A 7,312-nucleotide genomic window follows, 5' to 3' on the forward strand; every position below is an offset into this window, starting at 1 on the left:
GAAATGGTGAAGGAGGAAGCTGGGAAGATTTCCCCTCTTTCGGCACCTGGGAGCTTTTCCTAAGGAGGAGCCATGGAAGGAGGGAGGGAGCCTCCGGGCAGGGTTAGGGGATTTACATTTCCTCCCTCAAATCCGTTGGAGCTTATAGTCTGCTAGTGCGGAGGAACGTAGGATCGCACTTCCATTCCTTTGAACATGTGAAGCCGTGCATCTTCAATGATTGCAACTGCTAACATGCTGCCCCTTGGTCTGTGCTTAGAGGGGAGAGAAACTGAGGGAAGGGGTTATTATTATTATTATTATTATTATTATTATTTGCCAAGGCCTTTTAACTTGATGAGATTTTTTATGCTGCATATCCCCACCCACCCGTTATAACTAAACCACAACATTCCAAGACAGATGCAGGAATTACTGAATAAAGTTTATGATTTTTATGTAAAAGCTTGATTATACCATTGAAACAGAAGAGTGAATGGAGGAATGACTGACAGCTGAGGCTAGAATGGAATGGTGGGCAAGTTGAGTGGCAGTTGGAGAAAGTCAGGGAGAAGGAGAACAAAGACAGTTAGTGAGAGGCCAGGAAAGTAGGAGCTGAGTTAGGACTGAGAGATAGTGACCTGGTCTGCTCACCCATACTTTATTTAAAATTTTGTGAACCGCCCAGAGAGCTTTGTGAACCACCCAGAGAGCTCCGGCTATTGGGTTGGAAATGTAATGAATAATAAATAATAATTAAAATCAGCCACTCTACATGCCAGTACTACACCTCCCAGCATGCCTGTGGCAGTCCGCAGGTGCCCACAACCTCTAAGACATCCTCTAAGCATTGAGTAGCATTGCCAAGGAGGGGGAGGTAAGCAGCTGTCAGTGGACACACCCAACTCCAACCAATCCTGCTGGGATTGCCTTGTTGGGCTGCTAATTCATAAAACAACACTGGTACTGTGGAGGAGCTTGATCACGGATCTCCCATGTCATGACTAGTTCGACCCTGAGGCTAGATTTAGAGATGATAGAGAATGGCTGTCTCCCAACTGAAGCAGCAGTCCCATGTCTCTGTTTCACCCACTCCTGCGTAATGTGTGATGCTACAAAAAGCATTATTTATTTATTTATTTATTTATTACATTTCTATACCGCCCAATAGCCGGAGCTCTCTGGGTGGTTCACAAAAATTAAAAACATTCAAAGTATAAAACAACAGTATAAAACCATAATATAAAATACAATATAAAAGCTCAACCAGATAAAAACATGATGTGGCATCATCATGTCTCTTACTCTGTGTCATTGGCTAATGCTTTTGGGGGTGGGGAACTCAAAATGAAAAAATCACTTTGGCCCGGCCTTTTGGGGTAGCATGAAACATCTCCCTCACACCCAAATATTGGCTTAATGTTGGTTTGGGGTTGGGGGAGAATTCTCAGAACCTTTAAAAATGATGTGGCCATGAATTTTCTTTCTTTTCCTAAGAAGAAAAAATGCTTTAGCTGCCACTTCAACCATCAGTTTTAGCAGCCTGCAGCCTTACCATGATATACACACTTCTGGTCATTACTGTTTGTGGGAAAGAAAACTAGCAAGGCCTCTACATACTTCTAAGGTCAGGTGAACTACATATTGCAGCAGCAAAGTAATAACCATGACCCGGGACGGTCTATACATGGGGAAAGCCCTGGGGTGGATCCACGCTGGCGCTGTGGCACTTATATGACAGAGCAGCCACTGCAGAACCATCCCAGGGCTTCTCAAAGCTCTAAAGTAAAAAAGTCAGGAGCTTAGCCAGGGAGGGATGGGCAGCAGTAGTGGTAGTGGGTCCCCCAGTGATCCCTATAAACCCCGTCTCGCTCCATGGCATGGGGATGATGTGTTGCAACCCTGCAGGAGGGAAACTGCAGGGTCTTGGGGGCTAGAGGTGCCAATGCACTGGATTAAGGATTTACCCAGGCAATGATTCAACAAATGTGATGGAGGAGTATATGGGAGCCTCTCTAATGCAACTAAAGTAATATGCAAAGTGGATGCTTTGCACAGGTAGAGAATAATGATACCATTTTCTACTGTACAAGTGTGATGGCTGCTCTGGATCATTAAAGTAATGTTAAAAGTCATCAAAAGTATCCCGATTGCTATGGCAACCACGTGTTGAAAACATTAATAACGCTGTAATAGTGCAAGAGGCTTTTGCTAATTACCAAAACACTTTAGTTAACTGTTGTAAAACTATTAAATTAAATTCTAAATTATGGATATTGAAGGGTATAATTTGTTCAAAAAGAACAGAAGAAAAAGAACAGGAAGTGGAGTTATTATTATTATTATTATTATTATTATTATTATTTATTTATATAGCACCATCAATGTACATGGTGCTGTACAGATTACACAGTAAATAGCAAGACCCTGCCGCATAGGCTTACAATCTAATAAAGTTGTAGTAAACAATAAGGAGGGAAAGAATGCAAACAGGCACAGGGAAGTGTAAACAGGCACAGGGTAGGGTGAAGCTAACAGTATAGAGTCAGAACAAACTCAAAGTTTAAAAGCTATAGGTAAAAGAAAAGTTTTAGCTGAGTTTTAAAAGCTGTGATTGAGTTGGTAGTTCTCAAGTGTTCTGGAAGAGCGTTCCAGGCATGAGGGGCAGCAGAGGAAAAAGGACAAAGCCGAGTAAGGGAAGTGGAGGTCCTTGGGCAGGCGAGAAGCATGGCATCAGAGGAGCGAAGAGCACGAGTGGGGCAATAGTGTGAGATGAGAGAGGAGAGATAGGCAGGAGCTAGACCGTGAAAAGCTTTGAAGGTCAACAGGAGAAGTTTATATTGGATTCTGGAGTGAATTGGAAGCCAATGAAGAGATTTCAGAAGCGGAGTGACATGGTCAGAGCGGCGGGCCAGGAAGATGATCTTAGCGGCAGAGTGGTGGACAGAGACCAGCGGACTGATGTGAGATGAGGGGAGGCCAGAGAGAAGGAGGTTGCAGTAGTCCAACCGAGAGATAACCAGTGCGTGAACGAGAGTCTTGGCAGAAGAGACAGACAAAATGGTCGAATCCTGGCAATATTATACAGGAAGAAACGACAAGATTTAGCTACTGCCTCGATATGAGGAATAAAGGAGAGCGAGGAATCAAATATAAAGCCAAGACTACGAGCTTCCTTGACCGGAGTAAGCGTGACATCGTTGACAGTAAGAGAGAATGAGAGGTGAGGAGAAGGTTTAGGAGGAAAAACAAGCAGTTCAGTTTTTGCCATATTGAGTTTCAAACGGCAATGAAGCAGCCAGGCTGAGATATCTGAAAGACATGCCGAGATACGATCGTGGACATCAGGAGAAAGTTCCGGAGATGAGAGATATAGTTGTGTGTCATCGGCATACAGGTGATATTGGAGGCCATGAGATTGAATAAGTTTACCCAAGGGCAGCATGTATAGAGAAAACAGCAGCGGGCCAAGCACTGAGCCTTGCGGAACCCCTACTGAAAGGGGAAAGGAGGAGGACGAGCTGCCGTTAGCCGACACGCTGAAAGAGCGACCCTCTAGATAGGAGGCGAACCAGTTATAGACAGAGCCACAGAGTCCAAGGTCATGGAGGGAATCTAAGAGAAGATCGTGATCAACCGTGTCAAAGGCTGCGGTTAGATCAAGGAGAATAAGGACGGAATAATGGCCCTTAGACTTGGCAGTGAGAAGATCATTGGTGATCTTGGTAAGGGCTGTTTCAGTGGAATGCAAAGGACGGAATCCAGATTGAAAGGGATCCAGAGCAGAGTTACTAGAGAGAAAGTCAAGACAACGAGAGTAGACCACACGTTCCAGAATCTTTGAGACAAGGGGCAACAGAGAGACAGGTCGGTAGTTAGACAGAGAAAGTTGATCAAGAGTGGGTTTTTTGAGAATGGGAGAGACAGTAGCATGTTTAAAAGCGGAGGGAAATGAGCCAGAGGACAGAGAAGAATTAATGATGTGAAGCAAGGACGGGAGGATAGCGGGGATAAGATTAATAAAGACGCGAGAGGGAATCGGATCACGGGAACAAGTGGAAGGCTTCGACGAGCGCAGTATTTTAGACAGTTCATCAATTGATAATAAATGACAAAGAAAAGGCTGAAATACTCAATTCCTACTTTGGCTCAGTCTTCTCCCAAAAGTGGGTCTATGACCCCCACTGGCAAAAGTGAAGTACAAGCTGAAGTGGAAGGATTGCAGTTTGAGATTGATAAACAAATGGTCAAGAAACACCTAATTTCTTTGAATGAGCTCAAATCTCCAGCGTCCAATGAACTGCATCTTAGAGTAATAAAGGAACTAGCAGAAGAACTCTCAGAACCACCATGATCTTTGCAAAATCATGGGAGTTAGGAGAGGTGCCAGACGACTGGAGGAGGGCTAACATCCCTATCTTCAAAAAGGAGGCACCTGGGAACTATAGACCAGTTAGTCTGACATTAATCCAAAGGGAGAGGCAGGTAATAATAATAATAATAATAATAATAATAATAATAATAATAATAATAATAATAATTATTATTATTTTGGAGCAGATTATAAAGAAGTCAGTCTGTAAGCACCTTGAAAACAATGCAGTGATTACAAGAAGCCAGCATGGATTTGTCAAGAACAAATCTTGCTAGATTCATCTGGTCTCATTCTTTGATTGGGTAAACTCCCTTACGGACTCTGGGAATGCTGTGGACATAATATATCTTGACTTCAGCGAAGCTTTTGACAAAGTATCACATGACATTCTGATCAGCAAACTAGTTAAAAGTGGGCTAATGGAACAAGTATTAGGTGGATTCACAATTGGCTAAAAAATCGGACTCAAACAGTGCTTATCAATGGTCCCTTCTCAAACTGGGGGAGGTAATGAGCGGGGTACTGTACAGCTCAGTCCTGGGCCCAGTGCTCTTCAACATTTTTATTAATGACTTGGATGAGGAGGTACTGGGAATGCTTATCAAATTTGCAGATGACACAAAATTTAGTGAGATAGCTAATACCCTGGAAGACAGAAGCAAAAAAAGTGATCTTGATAAGCTGGAGTGCTATTTGGGCTGCATTAATAGCTTCCAAATCATGCAAAGTACTGGTTCCCCTCTATTTGGCACTGGTTATGCCTGATCTTGAGATTACTGCTGAATTACTGAATATTTTGATATCAATGAGGGCACTGCGAGTTATTGTGCCATGGAATGGGAGGCCATCAAAACCTTTATCCAGGTCCAAATCATTGCTTATGCTGCATTAAAAAAAAAGACATAGAATAGCACAACAGGTGCTTTTAGAAAAGAAGTTGAAATCTCTTACAATCCAGTTCGCTAGTTCTCTATCAGTACAACTGCATCAGGATACAAAAAGTTAAATGAGAACTAAATATTTTTTCTCAGCAAGCGGAATTTGCCTTAACTTGTTTGAGACAGTTATACTGGGAAAATGGGGGACATCCTGGTAAAATTCTGGCACATCATCTTAAACACCAAAAGCATCGAAATATTATTTCTGCTATTAAAGATGGAAAAATATGATTCATACTTCTCCTGTAGATATAAATTTACAATTCTTAAGGTTTTATACAAAGTTGTATAGTAAGGGTAGTGACATATCGGAGCAGGATATGAATACTTTCTTTGCTCAGATCAAGTTCTCTTGCTTAGATTCTTCACAAAGGCAACACCTTATGGCTCCTATCAGACGCGAAGAGATAACAAAAGCAATTACGAGTATGAAAAATGAAAAATCCCCAGGTCCAGATGGGTTTCCAATTGAGTGGTATAAAACCTTTTCTACTTTTCTAGCTCCAAAACTTTATCAACTTTACAAATATATATTTGATACGGGTTTGTTTTCCTCATTAAATGATGCTTAAATCACAGTCATCCATAAGCCTGGCAAGAATCACACTAACTGTGGTAATTATCAACCAATTTCACTAATAAACATTGATATTAAAATATTAACGGCAATTTTAGCTGTTAGATTGCAACAGGTTATTATTACATTGGTTGGTCCAGATCAAGTGGGATTTATTAAAAACAGACAGGGGGCTGATCATTTGAGATTAGTTATGGATCAGATAGCTTTAAATAGAGATAGAATGGACCAGGCAGCCATTGTCTCTTTAGATGCTGAGAAGGCCTTCAACAAAATACATTGGAAGTTTATGCTTGCTACACTGCATCATTTTGGCTTTCCAATAGAATTTTTGAAGTGGGTTAGAATTCTATATTCAACGCCAGGAGCAAGAGTTATGACCAATGGTTGGTTGTCGCCATTTTTCATGCTTGAGCGAGGTACTAGACAAAGATGTCCGTTTTCCCCATTGATATTTGATCTATGTTTGGAACCCTTGGCTTGTGCTATTAGACAGAATAGTAGTATTCATGGGTTTGTACATACTGACTTAGTTTAAAATTATGCTGATGATCTTTTATTGTTTATTTCTAAACTCCAGGCATCTATTCCTGCTGTGATGGAATTGATTAACACCTTTGGTGATCTTTCCGGCTACTCAATTAATTGGTCAAAGTCAGAGTTGATGCCGACTGGAGGTAGTATATTTCCTAGTGTGTTGGATAATGGTCTATTTCTGTGGTGCCTTGATTATATTACCTATCTGGGAGTACAGCTCCTGACTTGGAGCTGAGCAGAAGCAGGGAAGAGCAGCTGGCCCAGATGAAGTAGAAGGTAGAAAAGTAAGCTAGTTCCCAGAGAGCGAGCGAACAGGAAGAGCAAACAGGAGTTTGACAGGGGGAGTGTAGGGGAAGAAGAGACCAAGGTAAGGGGGAGAAGAGAAGCCTCAAGGAAATCCAGGAGGCTGCCAATTCAAAGAGACCATGTGCTTGCCATGTGCTCCTGAGTGCTGAGGGAAGAAGGGAAGGGGTGGGTGTGGAGAGTGTTGGGTAATCACTGTACTTATGCGTGCTGTAAATTACAGACCCACAGTGATAGCAGAGTATACAGGTTTACGGAACAATGAGAAGGGAGCTGCTGGGGGCGGGGTTAGCGTCTTTGCATCTCTCTGACTGGCAGAGAGGAAGGAGAGAGGCTGGAAGCAGACAGGGCTAGCCCGGAATCGCATTCTAATACTCTTAACTATGAACACAGCAAAGACCAAAAAATATAAGGCAGATTTTTGTTTGTGGTGTACAAAAATAAATACTTTACTGACAGAAATAATTTAGTTATGGCAAAACAATGTACAATTCAATACTCACACATGGTCACAGAAATACAGCTTACATCAGGGTTCCCAGCAACGAGAGTGATGATTTAAAGAGATTAACAATGGTTCCAAACACTCTCCTTATATACATT

The sequence above is a fragment of the Elgaria multicarinata genome, chromosome 5, assembly GCF_023053635.1.
Source record: "Elgaria multicarinata webbii isolate HBS135686 ecotype San Diego chromosome 5, rElgMul1.1.pri, whole genome shotgun sequence".
Taxonomy (NCBI): Eukaryota; Metazoa; Chordata; class Lepidosauria; order Squamata; family Anguidae; genus Elgaria; species Elgaria multicarinata.